Here is a 26657-nt window from a genome sequence, read left to right as displayed (position 1 = left end):
ATACTCTATCCCTCACCTCCTTCAAGATACCTCTTAAAATACCTCTTTGTCCAAGTTTTTGGAAATCTGTCCTTATATCTTCTTATGTGGTTTATAATGCTTCTGTGAAGCACCTGGGGACATTTTATTACACTAAGGGAGCTTTATAAACACAAGTTATTATTGTTTTTGTAGGTCCCTCCTCTATTTTCCCAACCTCCCATTATGTTCTCCTGCTGTTACCAATCCTTCTACTGTGAAGTATTTAGAATTGACTGAATTGAGGTCAAATCCCAAACTGCAGAGTTCACTGAGGACCTGTTCTTTAGACAATATTTGCTGCTCTCCTCACCACAGAAACTTTGCAAGCTCCTTCTGGTGCTTTAATTCCAATGATAATAGGAGAAAAGTACCAATGAAGTAAATTCAAGTACAATTGGATTACTGTGCACAGTCTGGTCTGCATGTGACAAACTGGTTATGGGGCACTGGAAACTGTGTAAAAAAGATTCACAGAGATTATACCAGAACTGAAAGGTCATAACTATCAGGAAAGACTAAATAGGCTGGGGCCCTTTTCTCTAAAAAAGAGAAGGCTGAGAAGTGATCAGATTAAAATATATTAAAATTATGAAGAGGTTTGCTGGGTAGACATAGAGAAGATGTGTCCACTTGTGGGAAGTCCAAACTAGATGTCTTAAATATAAGTTTGTTACTAATAAATTGAACAGGTAATTCAGGAGAAACTTCTTTATCCAGAGAGTAGTGAGAACGTGGGACTCAGTACCGCAGGGAGTGGTTAAGACAAATGACAGATATATATTCAAGGATAAGCTAGATTAGCACATGAGGGATGATAGGAATAGCGGGTTGACAGGGTTAAATGAAATATGGTATGAGAAGATGTGTGTACAGCAAAAATACCAACACAAACCAGTTGGACTGAATGGCCTGTTTCTATGCTGTAAATTCCACATAATTCTATGAGAACAATAGGCAATCAAAGTTTTTGGCCTTAATATGTATTGGCAAAGGTTATTCCCAGGAGGAAGTTGAAGAGTTGGGCAAAAATGTCCCAATGATGCACTCATGCTAATGTACAAATTTGCTGTTCTTTAGTGTAGGGGATAAGGTGGTGTAGTTGGGCAGTGGTCATTGGCTGTCCCTCGATTTTTGAAGATGACGTCCATTCAGGATTGCGAGTTTCTGCCATATTTCAGATTCCTTCTCTTTTCTAGAGAAAAGGGCCCCAGCCTAGTTAGTCTTTCCTGATAGTTATGACCTTTCAGTTCTGGTATAATCTTTGTGGATTTTTTTTACACACTCTCCAGTGCCCCTATAACCATTTTGTCACATGCAGACCAGACTGTGCACAGTAATCCAATTGTACTTGAATTTACTTCATTGCTACTTCAGGGTCTTCATGTGACTGAACAGGCCGATTCTCGACCCACAGATCTTTGGGCACATGGGGCAGGATGTCCCACCATGCAGTGGGATCCAGAGCGCAGAGTTTGCTTCCTTTTCTTTCCTCATCTGCTGCTGCTCTGCCTCATCATTCAGACCTTAATTGAAAAGCAAAACACTGCGAATGCTGGACATCTGAAATAAAAAAAGGAAATGCAGGAAATACTGAGCAGGTCAGGCAGCATCTGTGCAGAGAGAAACAGAGCTAACGTTTCAGAACCAGTGAAAGGTCATAGAGCTGAAATCTTAACTCTGTTTCTCTCTCTCTATAGATGCTGCTGACTTGCTGAGTGTTTCCAGCATTTTCTGTTTTTATCTCATCATTCAGATGTCGTGACTCAAAGTTGAGGCGGATTGATGGATAAGTCGTCAATTCTGAACGATTGATAAACTCAATGGTGTGGTGCCCTTCTTGAAGGAAAATTACAGGGTGAGCACTAGGACCCGTCGGCCTCCGGCTGGTTGCGGCGCGTTCCCGCGGTCGCGCGCGGGTTTCCTTCACAACCAAGATGGCGGCGGGCGGAGCGAGGAGCGGAGTCGTGGGATTGCTGTCAGCGGCCGGCATTCAACATGAATGAAAAACACTTTGTTTGGTTCATCTCAGCCTGGTGAAGAAAGCGGAGAGAAGCCCCTGGAGCGGTGAGTTGTCCGCGGGGTGGCTTTCAGACACATTTCCCCGGCTTAATGAGCGGCTGCCGGCAGGAGCTAGTGCGCATGCGCAATGCCGTCTGCTTGTCCTGGTTGCTCAGTAAATAGAATTAGTGGCCTTGACACCTCTTCCCTGGGCTAATGACTAATATAACACCAAGACCCTGTGCTAATGTATATGTAACACCCTGATCCTGTGCTGATAATGTGTATATAACACCCTGACCCTGTGCTGCTAATGTATGTGTAACACCTTGTGCTTATAATGTGTATATAAACCCTGATCCTGTGCTAATGTATATAGAACACCCTGACCCTGTGTTAATAATGTATATAGAACACCCTGACCCTGTGTTAATAATGTATATAGAACACCCTGACCCTGTGCTAATAATGTATATAGAACACCCTGACCCTATGCTAATAATGCATATAGAACACCCTGACCCTGGACTAATGTTATATGTAATACATTGCCTCTGGGTTAATATATATTTACAGATGTGTCAGCGATATAATCGATGATCTCTTATTATCCAGCCATACTATTAACTTGCCTGATTTTGGGGTCAGTCACTGCTCAACAATTTCTAATCTTATTTAAAATTCTGGAGGTATAGATTCAATTTTATTTGAACATTTCTGAGAGGTATTTTCAATCCACGGATGGGTGAATAGTGAACAACGGTATTTATTATTTAAAGTGTCTTCAATTTTCACAAAGCGAAAACAGACCAGTGACCAATTAGATATTTGCTGAATGAATTTACAGCCAGTTTTAACCCTTGGGGAAAGTCTCCTCTTTAAATGTCACCTTGCTCCTAATTCCCATCTGACCCGACTTTTAAATATTTTTTGAGGCAGGTGTGTGTGTGAGCGGAAAATGTCCTCAGATTGAGCTCCGTTAGGATTCAGTTGTGTTTTATTAGAGTTCATGTTTGATGCTCTATAAACTTAAGCGATTTAAGTTTAATTTGAGGAATCGCGAGCCAAAACGCCGACAGTGAGTTTGTAAAAAGAATTTGAGACGTTCGTTTAGAACTGGAAAGATAGCGCAAATGTATATTGATTGTGGCGTCCTCACAACGGATTATTCAGTTGCCTTCAACATTTCTAAATCCACACACGAGGGGATAACATGAAATTCATATTAAAATGGTTGTCGGGTCTCAGGAGTAAACCCTGGCGCCTCCACGTGCATATATAAATGGGGGATTTCTAAGATCCACATTGAGGCTTATCATGGATTCCATAGGTCCATCATCATGTTTTCGATATTGCCTGTGCAAATGTCCCCGGGAAAACCCTGTGCTCATGTTTGTAAATTCATGTTATGCAAACTTTTTTTTGAGTTAAGTTGTGAATGGGTGAGGGAGAGAGTGTGGAATTTCGCTCAGGTCAATTGCACAGCGGCGAGTTGTGTGACGTATGAAAAACAAATGTTTTGTTAACTGACAAGAAATAGTTTAGGAATTGTGTGTATGTGTTTTAAAGTGACCGTTGGCCAGCAAAATCCATGGATTGAAAATTGAATTAGAGGAAATATCCAGAGACTTTTAGTAGAAGGCTTAAAATCGATTCAGATTAAAAGACTGAGACTTGTTTATTGGATCCACAGCTTGGGAACGGAGGATTGTACTTGACAAGTTATTTAGCTTCTTGCCATTGCTATGGTCTGTCGGCTGAAAGGGAATGTTGGTTACTGTATTGTTTTAATGATACGGAGTTCAGTTCAGGAAAACTCAGGTATAGTCATATTGCTGTTGCTGATGTTGACATCACGCTGTACTGCAGCGCATGTTTAAGAATTTTTCGTGCTTTGATCTCACTTTTAATTTAAAAGTATACAATTGTTGGATTATCAGATTCACTGGATAACAGCTTATGATTAGACTCCTCTCTGAATGTTAATGTATTAATATGTCACAAAAGCCAGGTTTATTAACAAATGTGGAAAAAATAGCAAGCCACAACAACATGATTCAAAAACTTCTGTTGCAAATTTGGTTTCGCTTATAAAAGGTGTTGACAACATTATTTATGTTAATTGGCTGAAATAAGCCTGTGGATCTCACCGTTCAGGGAATGGAATGAATTAATACAGAAAGAAAGGTCTGTCAAATGGAGACTTTTGAAAGGGAATTATTGCAGGTTCCCACGACACAATATTTGCCTAAATGGATGCTTGTTTGTGCTAATTTCCCCTCTGACACCTGTGCCACCTCCTCAAAAAATTGTGTTGATTCCCTGCCAGGGTGACAATCCAGAGGCTTTGGTCTCCCTCAGTACTTACACAGTGGCTGCACAGTAGGAGATCAGCTAACTCGCCAAATGCCAAGGATTAAACTTGGATCTTTCCTGGCCTAAATGCCCCCTACACTCACTGGGTAAACTTGCTGGCTCAGTTGGACTCCAAGATGAGGAAAGTGGGAAGGCCCAGGATTCCTGCTCCTTAGTGTTATTGAGAGACTGTCTCCACCTTCTGGAATGTGCTTCTATGTTGATGTGAGAACAGGTCTAGAATCTAGCTATAATGATGCATATATACTTGGAATGCCCCAGTATATAATGAGTTGTATCCCAGTACGAATCATTACCTTCAAGAGTAATGGGATGGAAAGAGACAAGGTGTCGCTCCAAGACATTTTACCTTCATTGCATTGCATCTTGGTGTAGTTAATAATTTATTTGTATAATTTCTGAGGGATGTTTTGTGCCCAGTCTTTTGTCAGTGTTAGTCTCTGGGTGGTTTTTAGAATCTCATGGTGATTTACCTGATCTTGTGTGTGTTTATATGGCTGAATCACTTCAGGAAATACTTCTGCAATACTGGCTGAGCTTCCGAGAGCTGTGGAAATCTCCTTGTTCCTATCATGGAGTAGTTTCCACAACAGCCCAAACAAGATTAAAAGAATGGTGATTGTGCAAATGTTTTTAAGTAACAAATTATAATTATATATCGGGTTGCTGTGATGTCCCCAGTGGTCCAAAAGCCACTTCTTTTGGGGCTGCACATAGTCTACAGGTTCAGTAGTGCAGAACTTGGATGTTGTTCAAAAGAGAGACATGTTGCTGAAGCCTTTTGTGTTGCAATCATCGGGACAAATGGAAGAATACCAAATTTCAAATGGGCACAAAAATTTATACTACGGGAGAAAGGGATGCTGATTGGTTGGCAAGTTGTCTCTGGCTGAGGCGTTGCGTGGATGGCTTTTCTCCTGTGTTTGTGCTAATGAGTGCAAGATGAAAGGCTTCAGCATTCTCTCTTCAGCAATGTTCAAGAAGCAGTCGTGTTATCTTGTTTGCATAGCCAGTGTGCAAACCTCATTGTTAAAAGATTGCTGTTAAACTGTTAGCCTCAATACAGCAATAGTTTGAATTCAAATGGACGCAGTCTTATGCTGTTTGAATTTGTCACCGCATCAAGTACAGTCCCAGTGCAAAGTAGTTTGAAAAGCATTTGGAAGAGATCTCAGACCTCTTGGAGACTTTATGAAAGCACACAGAATTAGAATCACTGAATAATACAGAACAGAAGGTGGTCATTCAACCCATATTATGCCTTTGGTACAGCCATCCAAGTAATTCACTCCCCTATTCTTTCCCCATAGACCTGAAGTTAAACTTCCCTTCAAATTGACTTTGCTTTAGAAATGTGAATTTCCAGCTCTTAAAATAACACTTTGCAAAATACACATACATTGGTGTATTGTCTCTTCAGAATTAAATTAGTGCATATCAGGTTGGCATTGATTATGTAGTCCCCATTCTCAGTCCAATAGTTGTTAGCATAAAAGCAATTTTTCATGCAGGACTGATGTGACATTTGTAGGCAGTAGAACTTAATTTTAGGAAGGCAGGTTTTGTATATTGAGGCCAGTGACCTGAGCTGTTTATCTTCATGTTCATGTTCTTTGACAAGCAGGAGTCCAGGGTCAAAGAGCAAATGTGAGCAGCACAAGTTCACAAACATTGTCTTCCTGAGACTTCTGTCATCTTTGTTGCAAGGGTCAGTGCTGGGGTTCAGCGATTTTCAATTCATATCAATCACTTAGATAAAGGGACTGAATGTAATGGATGCAGGTTTACTGACAATACACAGCGAGGTGGGAAAGTAAGCTGTGAAGAGGACACAAAGAGTCTGCAAAGGGATATATTTAGATTAATTGAATGGGCAATAAGGTGGCAGATGGAGTATAATGTGGGGAGTTATGCACTTTGGTAGGGAGAATAGATAAACAAAAATTTCTAAATGGTGAAAAACAATTAAATATTGATTTTTGAGGGATTTTGTGAGCTTGTTCATGAAATACCAAGTTAATATGTAGGTACAGCAAGCAATTCGGAAGACCCATGGACTTTAGTGCTAGGAGATTGGAGGACAAGAGTAGGGAAGTTTTGCTGCAATTGTACAGCATTTTGGTGAAACCACACCTCGTGTATTGTTTGCAGCTTTGGTCTCCATACCTATGGAAAGATGTACTTGCCTTAGAGGATGTGCAACAAAGATTCATTAGATCGATTCCTAGGATGAGAGGGTTTTTCTTTGATGAGAGATGGAGTAGAATGAGCCTATACTCTCTGGAGTTTAGAAGAATGAAAGGTGATATTATTGAAACATTTACAATTCTTAGAGGGCTTGATAGGGTAAATGCTGAGAGACTGTTTCCCCTGACTGGAGAATCTAAAACTAGAGGGCATAGTCTCAGGATAAGAGGTCAGTCCTTTAGGACCGAGAGGGAGAGGAATTTCTTCACCTGGAGGGTTGTGAATCTTCGCAATTTTTTTACCCCAGAGGTTTGTGGGTGCACAGTGGATAGGAAAAAGTTACTTCCCTTAGCCAAGAGGTCAAAATCCAGGAGGCATAGATTTAGGAGGCAGGAGGATTAGAAGGGAGTTAAGAATGTTTTTCACCCAGAGGGTGGTGGGGATCTGGAGCTCACTGCTTTAAAGGGTGGCAAAGACATAAATCCTAGTTGCATTTTAGAAGTTGCACTTGAAGTGCCATAACCTACAAGGCTACAGAGCAAGAGCTGGAAGGCAGAATGAGGCTGGGTAGCTTTCTTTCAAGCTGTTTGGATACAGTAGACCTAATGGACTCCTCCTAAGTCATATGCATACAACCCCATATTTATGAACCTTTTAAAACTGTTTAGGAATGCCTAAACAATCTAGGCAGAATTTCACTAATTCTTGTTCCCGTGAGGATTGTAGGGCGTATACCATTTTCAGCTGCTCTGTGAATGTATAATTACCTGACTTTCTAAATAGCACATTCTTTACTAACAGAGGAATTGTCAACGACAAAAGGCCAAGGCCATCCAGTTCACCTTCTACCAGCATGGTAGTGACATGATCCAGCATTAATGGAGTTATTGACCAAACACAATGATCCATTTCTATCATTGAATCTACAGCAGACCCTCACATGAGGTTAAAGAAGCTCCAGTGATGGAGAGCTTTGGCAAAAAAGGTCCAAAGTCACCTATTCCTCACAAATAGGCTCCATTTGCCGCATGTTATGTCTCAAATTACTCATATGCTGAATCCTAAATGTTATTTTCTGAAAGAAATCTATTTAATTTGCTTTTGAATGAATCAATACTATCTGCTTTCACCGTCTCCCTTGAGAGCCTGTTCCATAGATGCCACTCACTCACCACAGATTTATTTCAATATTTAAGCGCAGGTCCTGTCCCCTGGATTGACTGTTCTGGACAAGGTGAAACAGCTTGTCATGGTCTACATTATTCAGTCTCTTTAAAATCCTAAAAATAGCGATCAGACCATCTCTCAATCTTTTTTCCAGTGAGAATTTAAATTTACAAAATCATTCATCTTTATCCAATCCCTCCACCCCCTCAGATCTGTTTACTGTCTTCTGCATCCTTTAAGCAGCTGCAATATCCTTTCTGTACTACTGTGAGCAAAACTGTACTCAGTGTTCTAAGTGCATAAAGTGGCAGGTTACTTCATCATTTTGGCTCAACATTACATTTTTAATGCATCTCAACATTTGATTTGTTTTAGTAATTTTCACCAAGTGTCATTGCAATAGCTTCAAATTATTGCCGATAAGGAGCCCAAAACACACTCATTTTCCATGCACATTGTTTCCTTTCCATTAAAGTAATAGCCCTTTCTAGATTTTTTTGTCCCCATGTGAAGTACTGCCACCTGTCTGCTCATTTTTCAAATCTTCTTGTAGATTATCCTGTTCAGCGTTGGGAGTCTACCACCTTCACTGGCTTTGTCTGCAGATTTAGCTGTTGTACTTGCAACTCCTAGGTCAGGAAAATATTAAATAAGAGGCCCTAAAACAGACTCCTGTAGAATCCCGCTGGTCACATAGTCTCAGGTTACTGACAATTCCTGTACCACTCACCCTCTGGGTTCTATTAGTCACCAAAGTTTATACCCATAATAAAATATCTCCACTTGTTCCCGTCTTTATTTTCAGTACCAGCCTTTGCAGAGGAGCCTTAGTCTAGGGCTCAGGATTACTAGCCCAATAAGGTAACAATTATGCTATTGTAACCCAGTTAAAGGACATGTCTGATTTTTAATTTTTTGAGTATCTCTCAGAGCTATCATCAGTCTTTTTCCATTATACTTTTTGCAGATTCTCATATTATTTCTTTTTTGTTGGAGAAATGTGAGAATAGTTTTCTTTTTTAAAAAAAATGAACTATGACCCCACTCTCATGTCCACTCCCAATCCTATACAGAAAGGACCATTCCTTGATTTTGATCCACTCTAACTCCACGTGGCCTTCCTGAGATTAGAAGGTCATGTGATTGAGATGGTGCATGCCATTTGTCTACAACACTCCTTACAGAAATAAAAAAAATAATATATCAGGAGACAGCCATTAAAATGGAAGCATGTATGATAAAATTGCCAAATGGGGTGTAGCATGAGAATTGTTGGAAACCCATTGTCCGTTTTGACTACTGAGACACCTTGTTCTGGATGTGGGCTAGCTGTTCATCATCTAGATTTATGTTGTCTTGATGTCCTTTCACTTTTAGTGCATTGAAATCCTCCAGAAGTCACTAGATCCTAAACAGATGTTTTACACCTCACTTAAAGAATATTGGTTTCACTTGTAAATTTGGGCCAATTCCAGTGTCTGTTGGCAACACTTAAGTTGAATTTGGCCCAGGCGTGCTTTGGTATGAGACCCAGATGAAATTACAGAGCTATGGAGAAAGGAAGTGCAAGGTCATGCCACCTAAATAGCACCAATTTTAAAAAGCTGATGCCCATTTCTTGCTGCACCCTCTCTCATCCTGCCATAGAAAATCACTTGTGCAGCTAACTAAAGAAGTAGGAATTGCCCACAATTCACTTAAAATACGTGAGTGGGGAGATAAAGTTTGTAACACCATTGCCTACTTCGTGAAGACATCATTCTGTCCCATCATTTATTTGATTTGTGGACACTTGAGTCACCAATAAATCACTTTTTAACATGCTAGGCAACCTATACAGTGTAGTGAGCAAACTGTACAATTGTTTTTCCGCTGTCCAATATAAGTGATCAATTGGCATGTTGTACATGGTTTTATTAAATTAGTGACCCTGAAATAGGAGAATGGCTTCTGCCCTATATTCTAATGGCATTCTCTGCAAATTATTTTATTCTTTAATTTTAGAATTAATATCTGAATATGCAGATTCTGTTTTACTATATTAGGCACCCTGCAATATATTGTCTTGAACACAGGCATTCTACTATCATTGGGTATTTATCTCATTGTGAGAAATTGATTTTTTAAAATACATTTTTGGGAAATATTGTGTTATTCTATGAAAAGGCTGTGTGTGTGTGTGTGTGTGTGTATGCATGATTTAATTAAGCTGGGCAGAGAATTGGAGACAGATTGCCTGGGGATGTTTAAAACATGAAAAAGATAGAGGTGAGTTATAAGTGAATAGGTTTGATCTAACATTTGCATTTTTAGATAAGTTGAGAGTTTGTTTGAATATCAAGGGAAAGTCAGATGTGATAAGGAACATGTTTGCATCTTGCAGGAGTTCCATAGGTAAATAGAAGTAGGGATATTATATTTTATTGACCCGAAAGCAAAGACAAGATGGAAACGTGAAAGATCTTATATTTGGAAGGATTTGAGTTTCAAAAAAGTGTGAGAACAATGGAACCTGAGATGAAAGGGGAAAAGGTATTTAAGAGTTACTCTGGAGAGCTTAGGGTAGCTTTTTGAGTGTTGGGCTGTTGATCTGGAGCCGTGAGATGTAGCAGCTGGAGCTATAGCTGGAGCTTTGGGTTGAGAGAGAATGTAGTTTTGAATCAACCATCCAATCAAACCAGAAAAGTCTTGGGCTGCAAAAAGCAGTTTTATTCTAAAGTTTGGATTTTCGTAGAGTGGAAGAGAGTTACAGGTCATGTGGTATGCCTTTATTGAAGCTAAAGCAGTTTGCCTTGGGTAATATTACTGGATTTTTTTATGGTTAAACATCTATAAGGAAATGTTGCCTGGAAGGTGTTTACTTGTGGGTCTGACCAAGTAGAGTCCTTTTTGGGGAATGTATGTAAGAATACGTTTAACTGTGTAGCTATGATCTTGTCTGCTTAAGTTTGCTTTTATTCTTGTTAATAAAACTTTTACTTTTAATTTTGAAAATCCCAAAAGTGTTGCTGGATTTCTGGCTGTTGAGATCAGTACGCCTCCTTCTCATTTTCAGAATGAGGAAAAAAGGGTTAGCCAAGTTTCCCTCTGGGATTTGGTTTGCTCAGCAATTAACACCAACTGTGGTCATAACACTCATCCAATTAAGACAGACTCTTTTTAATATGCCATAAAAATACAGATGGGAAGAATGGATTGAAATAGTGGTTTGACACTACTATTATCTCTGGAATCAAATCCCACCTCTCTCTCTCTCTAGCAGTCCCTCAAAGTGAAGTGGATGCTTGCCAGAGTACAGCCTGTGGCAAGAGCTTGTGGGTGGAGTCTTTTAATGTGGGGAGGCTGTTGCACTGCAACTACTAAATATTTCTGGCTGACCAGGAGACTCTCCCGCTCTTGCCACCTGTGATAGGCATATCACGAAGAGTTACAGGTTGATAATCCGCTTGCTTGGCCACACCATGAAGGTACCTACCATGACCATCAAGTCTTGGGTGGGACTGGAACCTGAAGCCTCTGGCTCAGAGTAGGGATACTACCCACTGAGCCACAATACTTGGTCTCAAATCCTAGTTAGATTGATATTATCAAAGTCTGTTGCCTGCTGGCTGTAAGGGTCTAATTAAATGAATTTAGACAGTCTTAATCTAGGTTCTAGGGGCTGTGGGGTTCACATAGCAAAACTGTCAAGCAATATGGTGTTTAGAATGATTCATAATAATACAGCTGTGGCCTAATCAATGCCATGTACAAATTCAACATCTTTTCCATAAAAGCCCAAGATATCATTTGTCTTTTTCTCTTTAAATGTTTCTGTTCATCAAGTTGAAGCCATGATTTGAAGTTTCCCTTGGAAAATCCACAGAATAGCTAGATGTGATGAATGGTGCTGTCGAGGACATTTTCTGAAGTTGGTAATCAGACATTTTGGGGCAGAGGGAGCTTTATTCTACATCTGGCGGGGCTGTACTTGGTTGAAGAATTCTTGATGCTGGGACTGGATGCCCAAGAAGGGGAGAGCTTAATTCTCTGGTCCAAAGGCCCTTCAACTTGATGAACAGTAACATTTAAAGAGAAAAACACAAATGATATCTTGGGCTTTTACAGAAAAGATGTTGAATTTGTACATGACATTGGTTGGGCCACAGCTGTATTATTGTGAATCATTCTAAACACCATATTGTAGGAAGGACGTGAGAGCCAGGAGACATAATGAAGCTTCATTGCAATGATAGGTTATCAAAAAAGTTTTTTTTACCGGAACAGAGTAAGAAGAAAATCTATTTCAGGGTTACAAAATTGACACATTTTGAAAGGATAACTATTAATGTGCTGTAACAATTCTGTGATTCTCTTGGAAGGTTGTTTGTGAACGGTAAGTAACAATGGGGGTGGCAGAGGTACTCAAGATTATCACTGGAAGAAATTAAGGGGGAAGTTAGGAGCTTTTGACACTTATTAGAACATGGAATGATTTAATTTTATGTAGCTGTTCGCACACAGACTAAAACATTTTTGGCAAGATAATTGAAAAAGTATTTGGAAAGGAAGTATATCAAAGGATATGGTGAAAGGGAAGAGAAATGGAGACAGCTCCAGTTGAAGAACAGGCATATGATATGAAATATCTTTGTAAATTCAGTGGTTCTGTCAACACAGCGTATTAGTTTGTTTCCATTCTGGTACATTTCTAGCAAGAAGTTTGACCTTGTGATATTACTTACACATTGTCTATTGCCAACGTCTGCATCATCTGTTTAGTCCACTCATCTAAGTCGGAAGATAGTTGCTTTTTACAAGTGTAATTCAGTTCTGTATATTGTGCAAAATAGCAGCTGGTTTAGAAATGTTTTGACAGTTCAGAACTTTTCTCATTGTTTTTGGTTATGTGATTACTGGCATAAAATCAATCCTGGACTTTCATCATATACTATGTTTTTGCTGATATTATTTAATGTCTGGACCATATAATCCACATCATTGCACAATGTGAGGATGAACTATTATGCTATTTAGTGACCTCTATTGAATTAAACGAATCCTTCTCCCACTTTGCTATTCCTTCAAATGGTTCATTTATTTGGATTGTGCTTATCAACACAAAAAAAAACATAAATTTTTCACCCATAGGGTGGTGGGAATCTGGAACTCAGCCTGAAAGGGTGGTAGAGGCAGAAACCCTCATAACATTTAAGAAGTATTTGGATGTGTACTTGCAATGCCATGGCATACAAGGCTAGGGGCCTAGTGCTGGAAAATGGGATTAGAATAGTTAGGTACTTGTTTGACTGGTGCAGACTCAATGGGCCGAAGGTCCTTTTTCTGTGCTGTAGACGTCTATGACTCTAATGCAAAAGTGGCAATGTTTTAAAATCTGAGTTACCAACACATTTTTTAAAAGGCTTCTAGGTAAGTTAACCCAGAGTAAATATGCAGTCAAAGTATACATTGCAATGAGGAGTTTGATTATGATCATATCTGACGGGTGCTAATAGTGATGAGTTTTATAAGTCGTTAAATAAGATTTAATCTTTGATCCTATACAGTTAATGTTTGCCTGAATAACCAGATACCAGGTGTCATCCAATTAAGGGTTGCGCCCTGCACCATGTTTCTCCCTCAGTGGAATGGGCAGATGACTTGCTCCTTCTGCCAGTACTGCTGCAGAATCTTAAAGCATCTGCTCAATACGTACTGAGATTGAGAATTCAACCTCTAGGGAAAATGTTGGCACAATCCTATGTTTTATTCCACAGTGGTAAAGCATGTTGACAGTCATTGGAATGATTCATTTATTTTTTTTCCATTCAGTCCCAAACAGGATCTGTTATTGAAAACATGGTCTTTTTAATGTATTTTGAAGTTTTGCTTTATTCATTCATGGGATGTGAACGTCGCTGGCCAGGCTAGCATTTATTGCTCATCCCTAATGGCCCTTGAGTGACTTGCTAGGCCATTTCAGAGGTCATTTAAGAGTCACATGTAAGCCAGACAAGATAAGGATGGCATTAAGGACATTAGTGAACCAGAGAATCGACAATGGTCATAATTAGACTTTAATTCCAGGTTTAAATTCAAATTTCACCATCTGCCATGGTGGGATTCGAACCCAGGTCCGCAGAGCATTTCCCTGGGTATCTGGATACCAGCCCAGTGACAATACCAGTACGCCACCACCTCCCCAGGAGATGATATGGCTTCCTCCACCTCTAAGTTTTGGAACTTTTCTGAAGGACCCTGGGTTAGAAATAGAATATAGTCTACTGGTGATTCATAAGGGCGTTTGCCTTGCTCCCTCTCAAGCCCTTGGTAACAACCTGCATTGCTGTTGTTGATTGACCCTTGCCTGACTAGATGCTCTGGTGCTCTAAGATTGCTCAACAACAATTCTTCTCATCCTTTGACTGTGCCACTGGTTTATACTTGTCTTAGCTGACTGCAGAAAAGAGCATGTTGGTCATTGTGTGTGTTGTATCTCATCCAAAATGATAACTTAATTTGAAGCATCTCTGGTCTATGTACATTGTTTCCTGATTTTGCTTTGCTTGTTGCTGAATTTGTAACTCTTGTTAAATCATAACCTTCATAAAGGATTATTGAAGCTGAATCATTCAGAAAGCACTAATGTATCTTGGATGCTGACATAACACATAATAAGCCTTGAAGTGATCACATTGAGGAGTTCACATGGTTCCCAAAGGACCTAATCAGTTTAACAGTTCAAAACTGTCAGCTGAACTTTCAGTATGGATTACTGAATGGCTTGCTAGGCTATTTCAGAGGGAGTTTAAGAGTCAGCCATATTGCTGTGGGTCTGGAGTCACATTTAGGCCAGACTAGGTAAGGATGACAGATTCCCTTTCCCTAAAGGACATTAGTGAATGTCAGAAAGATATAATAATTATCATAATGTTATTGGAATTTATTCTAAAATAGAGTAATAGTGGGGGGTGTGTGTGAGAGATTTAATTGAATTAGAGGCAGCTAGTCTGGGTGCTTTGACCTGAGAAGAGGGGTTAGGTTTGCAATGTTAATTAGATAAGCATGTGGAAGTTTAGACACATAGGTGTCAAGGGAACATTTGCACTTTGAAATAAACTAGACTAGGTTGTTTTCAAAAGAGGGGTGAAATGTGTTGCCTAGCCAGGTCAAGTTTATTTTTCCCCAAAGATCGCAGGTAAAACTTAATGCTATGAGAGGGTTTTATTATCAGGGAGGTAATGTCCAAAGACATAGTGAAACAATCGGTATTTGCATTCAAAGAGGAAGTATAAAGTATAAAGAAGGAGCAAGGGCTGTGTGTAAGAGAAGGCATTTTTAAGATCTTACAAGTGTGAAAAAGCCTTCAGTATCTATGCCTCACGCTACTGTCTCCAAAGGACTGAAGTTAAGAAAACTCACTTGGAAGATGACTTGTTCAGGGAATCATGTTTCTTTGCCTGGGTCTTATAAAATCTGTCTGTCTTACAGTTTCCTTAACAAAAGTGAAACTGGGAGTTAGATTGATTAGGGGATTTAGAAGTTATGTTGGTAGTAATTTGTAGATCTATGTATGTACTTAGTCATTTCTTCTATTAATAAATGTTTAATCTAGTTTTGTAAAAAACCTTGGTGGCCTTATTACTACTGAATTCAGGGCACACATCTCAAAATGTACACAAATTGCAAAACAAGTTGTGACAGTTCTTTCAAGTTTACCTTCGGGATTTGACCAACTCAGATTGGCTGTGCCAGATGGGTTTTTACAATAATCAACAATGGTTTCATGGTCATTAAAAGACTTTTAATTCCAGATTTTTATGGAATTCAATTTCAATTGAAAATTCTTATTTCACCATCTGTTGTGGTGAGATTCAAGCCCCGGTCCCCAGAGCATTACCCTGGGTCTCTGGATTACTAGTCCAGCAACAATACCACTACACCACTACCTCCCATTCCTTCACTGTTGCTGGGTCAAAATCCTGGAACTCCCTCCCTAACAGCATTGTGGGTTTACCTACACCCATGGACTGCAGCGGTTCAAGAAGGCAGCTCACCACCACCTTCTCAGGGGCAATTAGGGATGGGGGATAAATGCTGGCCTAACCAGTGAAGCCCACATCCCTTGAATGAATAAAACAAAAATTTAATTACTACTTTGGAATGATTGAGATTGCACAGTGTTACATAGTATTGACACATAGAAACAAGCCATTTGGCCCATCAGATCCATGCAAGTTTATGCTCCACACTAACTTCTTCTTGTCCTTCTTTATTTAACCCAATCAACACAACTTTCTACTCCTTTCTCCCTCGTATGTTTATCCAGCTTCCTCCTAAATGTATTTCTACTATTCACCTCAGCTACTGTATGCAATAGCGAGTTCCACATTCTAACCACTCTCTGGGTAAAGAAGTTTCTCCTGAATTCCCTAATAGATTCATTTGTAACTATCTTAATTTAACTTGGACCCTAGTTCTGGACTGCGTACTTGGTAACAATAGAGACATGTTTTTTCTTTTTATAATGTAGTTACATTTCCCTTCACAGGGCTACCTATATAAATGTTTGAAATGTTGCTTCTGAAATTTATGAAGATGCAAGTTGACATTTTTTGTGATTTGTAATCCCTCTATTAAAGCAGAGATTTCCCAGTCTACTTGAACTGAATCTGATTCAGCCACTACTGTCCTTCGAAACAGATTAGTCATTGCTTATCTGAGCATTAATGACAGTTATTGCCACATGGTTACTGGCAAGGTGCTGTGATGCAATCTGCCATGGAACATTAAACTCAATGAAATGTTTACTGTTTCTTCATATATCCTCACAACTACCAAAGGCTATTTCAGCCTGCTTTAGGAGTGAATATGAAGTGTGGAACTTCATTAAACTTATATATGAAGAGAAAGTTTTTATATCAACAAGAGAGAGAACTAGAAATGTGTTTTAAGCATAACATTTACATTGTCACACATATATCCATCCCCCTCTCCACTATTGCAAGTGCCATTTAGTAATTGTTCATCTTTGTAGTAAAGTCCAGCCAATGTTTTGAAGTCTTGTCTGATATACCAATTTATAAATGTTTTTCAGGCATTTGTGTGCGGCAGAATACTCTTTATGCACCTTCTGATTTTTAAAAAAAGTACAAAAGTCATACGTATGGTACCTTCTTATGAATTGTATGGAGGGAGGTTGAGCTGATCAGAAGGGTTACATTGGCTAACACCTAGCAACCATCGAAACAAAAGAGTTATTGTCTGAGTTATAGTCAGAAACTGAACTGGACTAGCCATATAAGTACGGTGTCTACAAGAGCAGGTCAGGAGCTAGGAATCGTGCGACAAGTAACCCACCTCCTGACTCCCCAAAGCCTGTCCACCATCTACAAGGCACAAGTTAGGAGTGTGATGGAATACTCCCCACTTGCCTGAATGAGTGCAGCTCCCACAATGCTCAAGAAGCTTGACACCGTCCAGGACAAAGCAGCCCCCTTGATTGACACCACATCCAGAAACATTCACTCCCTTCACCACTGACGCACAATAGCAGCACTGTGTACCATCTACAAGATGCACTGCAGGAATTCACCAAGGCTCCTTTGGCAGCACCTTCCAAACCCACGATGGACAAGGGCAGCAGATAGATGGGATACCACCACCTGGAAGTTCCCATGCAGTCACTCACCATCCTGACTTGGAAATATGTCGCCGTTCCTTCACTGTCGCTGGGTCAAAATCCTGGAACTCCCTCCCTAACGGCACTGTGGGTGTACCTACACCACATGGTCTGCAGCAGTTCAAGAAGGCAGCTCACCACCTTCTCAAGGGCAATTTGGGATGGGATAAAAATGCTGGCCCAGCCAGTGAAGCCCAAACCCCAGGAATTAATTAAAAAAAATATTAGAAGCTATTGGGGTTAGAGGAGCTGATATTCATTTGTTCAGCTAAGCGGACTATACTTAAGTGCTGTACATCTCCTCTGCAAATTGGGAACGTTTCCTGTAGTGATTGTTGAAGACCATTTTTAAACTAATTTTTACTATGATTCCTGGATTTCTTTTCAAATTGGGGGTTTGGTAATAACTGATTCTGTCCCAATTTTTCAATTATGAGAAACAAATTCTTCCTGGGTGAAAATGTGGTCTTGGGATGTTGACATTTCATCCTACACATTGTATGGCACATGTGGTATGCATCACCCACACCTCACAATGTACATGTTCCTTCTTAGTTGACTTGAAGCTTGAGCTCTTTCCCATGTATTTAGAAGGTACTAGGGAAGAGGATGTATATTAAGAACTGTTTCACCACAAAGCTGATTAGTGATTTATGTTTGTATTTCTAAGTTATTTTTCTACTGTGCCAGAGACTTGCAACATTTCCTGTTGGATGAAGGCTGGACCAAACAATTATGAATATTTTTTCCATTATTTTTAAACTTCTTGAGGATTTGCAGACAATTTTTTACAATCCTTTTCAATCTGGAATCTTGAGATGATAAAAGATACACTATAGCAAAACTTGGACTTCAGTCAACCTGCATTAATATGTGTAGTTTTTCTGTAATACCCTAATTAATCATTTTAAATTAGTTAACACTGATGGTTTACTCCAGTTTTAAGGGCTCAAAATATTTCCTGCAGATACAATCCAAGTTTGGGAAGACAAATCTCAAACTGTACTTCTAAATGTTCATAGCTCCAGTGAACTTCGTACAGCACTTCGATACGTGAATTACTGAAGTTTTTTTAGTAATGCAATTGACTAACCTGCTCAACATCCAGAAAATAATGTCCAGCACACAAACAATACTTTTCTAAATTTAAATCATTTTCTCCTAATCCACTCTATTGCACAATTCAATTTGGACAGCTGTCCAGATCATAAGTCTGATTTGTTAAGCAATTAACTATGATTTATATTGAAAAAACAACTCATCTCAACATTTTTTTTGTACAAAGGTGTCTAAATGATCATGGTAAGTTCAAATACAGCAACAGATAGTTGGACCACATTTGGCTATCATTTTAATATTTGGAAATATGCAAATCTACAAGGGGAAAGCTCAAATTCGTTCAAACAAAATCATCCAAACACCATGATTGAGCTGGAGGAACAGCACCTCATCTTCCGACTAGGCACTTTACAGCCAGCCGGACTTAACATTGAGTTCAACAACAGATCATGAACTCTCTCCTCCATCCCCACCCCCTTTCTGATCCCCCTTTTTCCAATAATTTATATTTTTAAATATATTTTTCTTTTCCCACCTATTTCCATTATTTTTAAATGTATTTCTATCCATTGTTTCATTTCCACCTTTTAGCCTATTTCGATCCCTTTCCCCCCACCACCCCATTTCCACTAGGGCTATCTGTCACTTGCTCATTCTGCTTTCTACCCTTAATGTCACCATTAGCACATTCCTGAGCTAATATCGCGACCGTCAACACCTCTTTGTCCTTTTGTCTGTGACATCTTTGGCAATCTTTTCTTTGCCTCCACCTATCAATAGCCCTCTACCCAGCTCTACCTGTCCCACCCCCCTCAACCAGTTTATATTTCACCTCATTTCTGTATTTCCTTAGTCCTGATGAAGAGTCATACGGACTCAAAACGTTAACTGTCTTCCTCTCTGCAGATGCTGCCAGACTTGCTGAGTTTTTCCAGCTATTTTTACTTTTGCACCATGATTACATTACAGCTTTGAAAACATTTGCTAGTATCTGTTGTTTTTAACTGTACAAGCATATGTCATATATCGGGCTGAGTACCTAATGAAATCTCTTATTAAGGTCTTTTCTCTGTCGCTAATTCTGTAAACACTCTTGACATTGGTAGGAATTAATGTAGTGAAGATTGGATGGTGAGCCAGCCTGTGTCAACATTATTTACCTCATTGTGCTGGCACAACAGCAGCATTGCCTGATACTTGGAATGGAGGTGCTGCAGAATGATGCAATTTACTGGATTTGTATTGCAGTGAATCAAGTAGTTTACTAAATTTTGATGTGGCCTTTTAAGCTTGGTTTGTTTTGTTATCCAGGATGGTAGACAGAAAATTTCATATGCAGCAAGACCAGAGGAAGTGATCACATTCATTAAATTACTTAGAGTATTAAATGACACTCAGGATAAGCTAGTTAATAATGCATATCTGACTAGCTTTGAGAAATGCCAAATCTCTCAGCAAATTTCCTAATGCTTTCTCTGAATGGCAGCAGAATCATAATATTGGGCCAAAGTTTAATAAATTTTATTTTACTACATTAATGTATTTCCAGAGTTGAAGTGAATTTGTAAATAACAAGGAGGTATGGTTCTTCTCTGTGCAAATTGTTAAGAATTTGTGTTATCTTTGTGATACTAGGTCTTGACTGGAAAATTCTAAGGTGCACTTGAAGTAAATGTAACATAATTTAAACTTATTTTAAAATTAAAGCTATCAAATTTCTGCTGTGGCTCATTTTAAAATCACCCTTTTTCTTGGGACTAACTTATTAAAGTAAGATTATACATTATACTCTAGTTCTGGCCTAACCAGACCATTATAAAGGCTCAGAAAAATTTGCCTGCTTTACGAAGCCCAAAATTCCATTAATTTTGCTAACTACTCTCTCAGTATGTCCTTCTAGCTTCAAAGATCTATGCACATGAACTCCCAGGTTCCCTCTGAACTTTCCTCTATTAAACTGTGCCACTGTCTATATTGCCTCTCCCTATCCCTTGTGCTAAAATATATCACATGTCTTTGTATTAAATTCCATCTTTCACTCATCTGCCTATTCATCTAGGCTATTTATATCCTGTTGCAGTCAATTGGTATTGTGCTCAGTTTGCTGTATCATTGGCAAACTTTGAAAATTTACTCTGTATTGCATCTTATATTTATATGTAACAAAAAAACTGATCCCAGCACTGACCCTTGGGGAATGCCACGATCTACATCCAGTCCACTCTTTCATGGCAAGGTCAGCATTTGTCACCCATCCCTAGTTGTCTTTGATCAAATGGCTTCAGAGGGCAGTTAAGAGTCACCCACATTGTTGTGGATCAGGAATCACATGTTGGCCAGGTACGGACGGCAGACTTCTTTCCCTAAAGGGTATTAGTAAACCAGATGGGTTTTTATGACAATCGATGATAGTTTTATGGTCATTATTACTGAGACTGGCTTTATAATTCCAGATTTTATTAATTAAATTTAATTCCACTAGTTGCCATGGTGGAAATTGAACCTGTGTTCTTACACCATTAGCCTAGGCCTCTGGATTACTAATCTAGTGATATTGCCACTACTCCACTATCTCCCCTTTTTTAAAATCTAAGCTGTAACTGACCCTTCTATTCCATGAGCCTCAGTTTTACAAAGCAGCCTTTTTATGTGGTACTTTGTCAAACACTTTCTTAAAATCCATATGGACAACATCCATTGCTTTCCCTTTAACCTTGTCTGTTACTTGATCAAAAAATTCAATTGGATTAGTCAAGCACAATCTACCTTTTACAAATCTGTGCTTGCTCTCCTCAATTATCAACATTCTGGGGGTTACCATTGACCAGAAACTCAACTGGGCCAGCTATATAAATACTGTGGCTACAAGAACAGGTCAAAGCCTGGGAATTCAGTGGAGATTCATTCACTTGACTCCCCAGAGCCTGTCCACCATCTTCAAGGCGCAAATCAGGAGTGTGATGGAATTCTGTCCATTTTCCTGGATGAGAGCAGCTGCAATAGCACTCAAGAAGCTCGACACCATCCACGACAAAGTAGCCTGCATGATTGGCACCCCATCAACCACCTTCAACATCCACTCCCTCCACCACCAAGTCACAGTGGCAGTGGTGTGTACTTTTTACAAGATGCACTGCAGCAACTCCTCAAAGCTCATTCGACAACATCTTCCAAATCCATGACCTTCACCACCTAGAAGGACAAGGGCAGCAGGAGCATGGGAGCAACACCACTTGCAAGTTCCCCTCCAAGCTGCACACCATCCTGACTTGGAACAATATCACCGTTCCTTCACTGTCGCTGGGTCAAAATCCTGGAACTCTCCCTCTAACAGCACTCTGGGTATACCTACACCACATGGACTGCAGCAGTTTAAGAAGGCAGCTCACCGCCACTTTCTTGAGGGCAATTAAGAATAGGCAATAAAAATGCTGGCCTAGCCAGTGACACATTCCATGAGATATTTTATTTAAAAAAAACACAAAAGCTAACCCAAAAATCTTTTTCCAGCATGTAAATAATGTGTGGGTGGTTAGAGGCCATAAGAGGCAAAGGGTGATATAGTATATGTTTAGAGATGGAGGGCAAGGCTGGAATGCTTAATGAGTACTTTGTATCAGTGTTAATGAAGAATACAGATAATGGATGGAATCAAAATTGATAGGCAGGATATACTGGAAAGGCTGGCTATACTTAAGAGTGGGTATGCTGCCCAGCGTATTTATTTTTATGCAACTTGATTTAAAATTTATAAGTTCAAGAAACACTGGAATGAAAAGTGAAGAAACAGATTGAGTTAGCAAGGAAGAGCAGATCATCACAGTAGCAGCAGTAATTGAGTATTGTAAGAAACTCCACATTATTTGACAGTCAAGTCAATTATTGTGGTTATCAATCCCGCAGTTTTTTCAAGCAATGATTTTATTCAGATAGCTGGATGATTTAGTGGAAAGGAATCATTTTCAGGATAGCTGAATTCTTCTTTCATTCTCTTTGAGAACTATTCTGTCTTTGAGGCTCATGGCTCACTGCAATGTGCCTTTTTGAGATGCTTACAGATTCATTGTAATCATCTACTTATATCAAAATTTGCAGATTTCAAATTAGGAACCAAGGCCAACTAAAAAAGATTGCAGATTTGTGTTCAATTTTGAATGAAAGTTGGTATGTGGGAAAGATGCAGCATTGATTCACTAAGGGGAAAGGGATGAGAGATATAGGAAGATTAACAAATTAAGAGAGGCATTCACTGTAGCAGAGAAGATTATGGGGAGATTTAATAGTTAAGAAATTAATAGATATAGAGGAATGTGAACTTATTAGGAACGTAAAGGGAAACATTGGAAGAGATGTCTTTCACTCAAAGCTTTATCAGAATATTGAATACATTACCACAAGTGGCTATTGAAGCTGACTCAATCAGAGTTTAACATTTTTCTTTGCGTTAACTTGTGGTTTAAGGGCATGGCGAAAGAGCAAAAAATTAGACTTGACGGCTTATTGTGGGCCGAGCAGTGGTGTGGCGTAGTGAGCCAAATGACCACCTCTACACTTGCACTTCTACAACAATCAGGTATAACATTGAACATTTTTTAAATAGAAGATTTGAAACTAGCAAGCATATCTATTTGTTCTTATACAAATTATGATTGATTGTACTCATTGTAATATTATAATTTTTATACTCAAATTGAGGTGTCTAAATAGAATTCTACAGAAACAAAATAAAAATAATTTATTGGACAGACCATCCTTTATTTGAAGTTATTTCCCTGTAATGGAAATAATGTTAGGTAGAATTGAGAAAAATTGATGAGAGATGTTTGAAAAGCAGTAATCAGATAATATTAGCAAGTTAAATAGATGCAAGACATCACCCAAAATAGATTGCAATGCTCTATTGCTCACCTGCTACTCCATTTCTTTGTGTAATATAGTGTTGTGTAATTATCACGCCCCAGATTGCAAAACACTATTTGGAGCAAGCAACTCTAAAGCAGGGGTTGATTCAAAATTCTAGCAACACTTGTGTAAGAACACAAAAAACATAATGCATCACAGTTGTTGATATCCCTGCATTAATTGTTTTGAATTTGTTGCCAATGAATTTGAGCTTGATCATATTTTGATGGGACAGTCAAGAATTTTTGGGAACTATGATGCTGTCCTGAGAGGAAGAAGCGTTTAGAAACTTCGGAAGGCCTGTAAGGAAGCAGTGATATGAGTGCTATGGTACAAGGCTTTAATGGAATGTGTGAGAAGGCAAAACAATATTCTTGCAATTAACTGTATTTCTATTTGTTACCTCATGTTTGCTCATGAAGCAAGGGATTTCAGATTTGGTAGAAGTACACTGTTTTTGACAAAGATTTTATAGCTCCAAAATTGTAATTGATAAAAGTAAAACATGTTGTAAATGAGGGAACAAAAACAAAAACAAAAACAGAATTACCTGGAAAAACTCAGCAGGTCTGGCAGCATCGGCGGAGAAGAAAAGAGTTGACGTTTCGAGTCCTCATGACCCTTCGACAGAACTTGAGTTCGAGTCCAAGAAAGAGTTGAAATATAAGCTGGTTTAAGGTGTGTGTGTGGGGGGCGGAGAGAGAGAGAGAAAGAGAGAGGTGGAGGGGGGGGGGTGTGGTTGTAGGGACAAACAAGCAGTGATAGAAGCAGATCATCAAAAGATGTCAACAACAATAGTACAATAGAACACATAGGTGTTAAAGTTAAAGTTGGTGATATTATCTAAACGAATGTGCTAATTAAGAATGGATGGTAGGGCACTCAAGGTATAGCTCTAGTGGGGGTGGGGAGAGCATAAAAGATGTTTAAAAAAAAATGGAAATAGGTGGGAAAAGGAAAATCTATATAATTTATTGGAAAAAAAAGAAAAGGAAGGGGGAAACAGAAAGGGGGTGGGGATGGGGGAGGGAGCTCACGACCTAAAGTTGTTGAATTCAATATTCAGTCCGGATGGCTGTAAAGTGCCTAGTCGGAAGATGAGGTGTTGTTCCTCCAGTTTGCGTTGGGCTTCACTGGAACAATGCAGCAAGCCAAGGACAGACATGTGGGCAAGAGAGCAGGGTGGAGTGTTAAAATGGCAAGTTCCAGTGAAGCCCAACGCAAACTGGAGGAACAACACCTCATCTTCCGACTAGGCACTTTACAGCCATCCGGACTGAATATTGAATTCAACAACTTTAGGTCGTGAGCTCCCTCCCCCATCCCCACCCCCTTTCTGTTTCCCCCTTCCTTTTCTTTTTTTCCAATAAATTATATAGATTTTCCTTTTCCCACCTATTTCCATTTTTTTTTAACATCTTTTATGCTCTCCCCACCCCCACTAGAGCTATACCTTGAGTGCCCTACCATCCATTCTTAATTAGCACATTCGTTTAGATAATATCACCAACTTTAACTTTAACACCTATGTGTTCTTTTGTACTATTGTTGTTGACATCTTTTGATGATCTGCTTCTATCACTGCTTGTTTGTCCCTACAACCACACCCCCACTCCACCTCTCTCTCTCTCTCTCTCTCTCTGCCCCCCACACACACACCTTAAACCAGCTTATATTTCAACTCTTTCTTGGACTCGAACTCAAGTTCTGTCGAAGGGTCATGAGGACTCGAAACGTCAACTCTTTTCTTCTCCGCCGATGCTGCCAGACCTGCTGAGTTTTTCCAGGTAAATCTGTTTTTGTTTTTGTTTTGGATTTCCAGCATCCGCAGTTTTTTTGTTTTTATCTCTGTTGTAAATGAGGGAATTGAGTGGCTCAGTAGGTGAACGTTTTGTTTTTCCAACCTTGAGAACTAAGGTTTCTTCCACCAAAAATGGGACCTACTTGAAGTGCATAGCATTAAGAAGTGAAGACAGCTGAGCATTTTGGGTGGAGACTTAGAACAGCATTTTTATTCCATTTCTCTAGATCCTGAGAGAAATTTTTGATGTCACCTGATCCACATTTCTACTGGGCATGACTCCACAGAAGGCAAACATTTCATGCTGTTCAGTTTTCATAAACATCAGATACTTTGGATGGAATGCCAAACTCATGTCTGACGGTCATTTCATGTTATGCAATTTCAGTCATTCACTAAGTAGTTTAAGTTGTAACAATGCTATTGGTACCCCTGCCTTTGTTTAAATTAGCAGAGCAAGGATTATAACCAGTGCATTTGTTCTTGTTGCATTCATTTCTTGCAGGTAGTTGGGATTACAGAGTTGAGTGACTTCAGTTAGGTTAAAGAATGTTTCCAAGTCAAATGTGTGCAGTCAAACGTCAAAACTGAACGTAATGAATTTCCAAGCTTTGGAGAAAAATCTCCTGCAGATGTCATCATCTCTTTGGGGTTGTAGCTGAAAGCACCAAAGTTGGTGGATGTAAGCCCTGAATTCAGAAGACAAGAAGAAAGAATTTGCCAAGCGCTGTTGAACAACTGTGGACCAGGGGAATAGAGCTATCAGAAACTAGGGGTGATTTTAAATGTTAATGGGCATTTCTAATTTCTCTTTAAATGTTAACGGTTTCTACGGAGATTGTAACACGGGGTAGCCTAGTCATTTTAGATGTGATGCCCGATACATCAACGTTATTCTGCATGAGTGAGCAGCTTTACATGAGCAGATTAGACTTTTCCTCGCTTCTGATTCTGACGAGATTGTTTCATGCTGCCTTGTACTGAAGAACTGACACAGTTGTAATCTTAAAATGTTGTGTTTATAGTAATTGTATCTATATTTGCCTTATAAGATTACAGTGTTTACTGTTTGTGGAGATTTTGGTATTCTTTTTGGGTTGAAACAAGTTAAGGGAATATTAGTTGGGGGAAGTGGTGGCATGGTGATATTATCACTAGACTAGCAATCCAGAGACCCAGTAATGCTGTGGGTTCATATCCCACCATGACAATAGTGAAATTTGAATTCAGTAAAAATCTGGAATTAGAACCATAGAACCACAAAGAAGTTACAGCACAGAAGAAGGCAATTCGGCCCATTTTGTCTATGCCAGCCCGAGGACACACAGGTGCCCTTTCTAATCCCACCTTCCTGCATCCGGCCCAAAGCCCTGCAGCTTACAGCACTTTAGGTGCAGATCCAGGTACTTTTTAAAAGAGTTTAAAGTTTCTGCCTCTACCACTAACTTGGGCAACGAATTCCAGACACCCACTACCCTCTGCATA

The 26657-nt window shown here is 39.4% G+C and overlaps 1 protein-coding gene across 13 annotated transcripts in view; it reads left to right on the top strand.

Moving 5' to 3' along the window:
• The first annotated feature begins 1962 nt into the window (after positions 1-1962).
• dennd4a (DENN/MADD domain containing 4A) overlaps positions 1963-26657 on the top strand; it is a 163976-nt gene continuing 139281 nt past the window's right edge. For all 13 annotated transcript variants that reach the window (XM_041174942.1, XM_041174938.1, XM_041174937.1 and 10 more), the window contains exon 1: positions 1963-2085. The gene's annotated coding sequence lies outside the window, so the exon portion shown is untranslated. The remainder of the gene's footprint in view (positions 2086-26657) is intronic.

Source organism: Carcharodon carcharias, chromosome 26 (genome assembly GCF_017639515.1).
Source record: "Carcharodon carcharias isolate sCarCar2 chromosome 26, sCarCar2.pri, whole genome shotgun sequence".
In the NCBI taxonomy this organism is placed as follows: domain Eukaryota; kingdom Metazoa; phylum Chordata; class Chondrichthyes; order Lamniformes; family Lamnidae; genus Carcharodon; species Carcharodon carcharias.
This window is presented reverse-complemented; position numbering and strand designations above follow the sequence as displayed.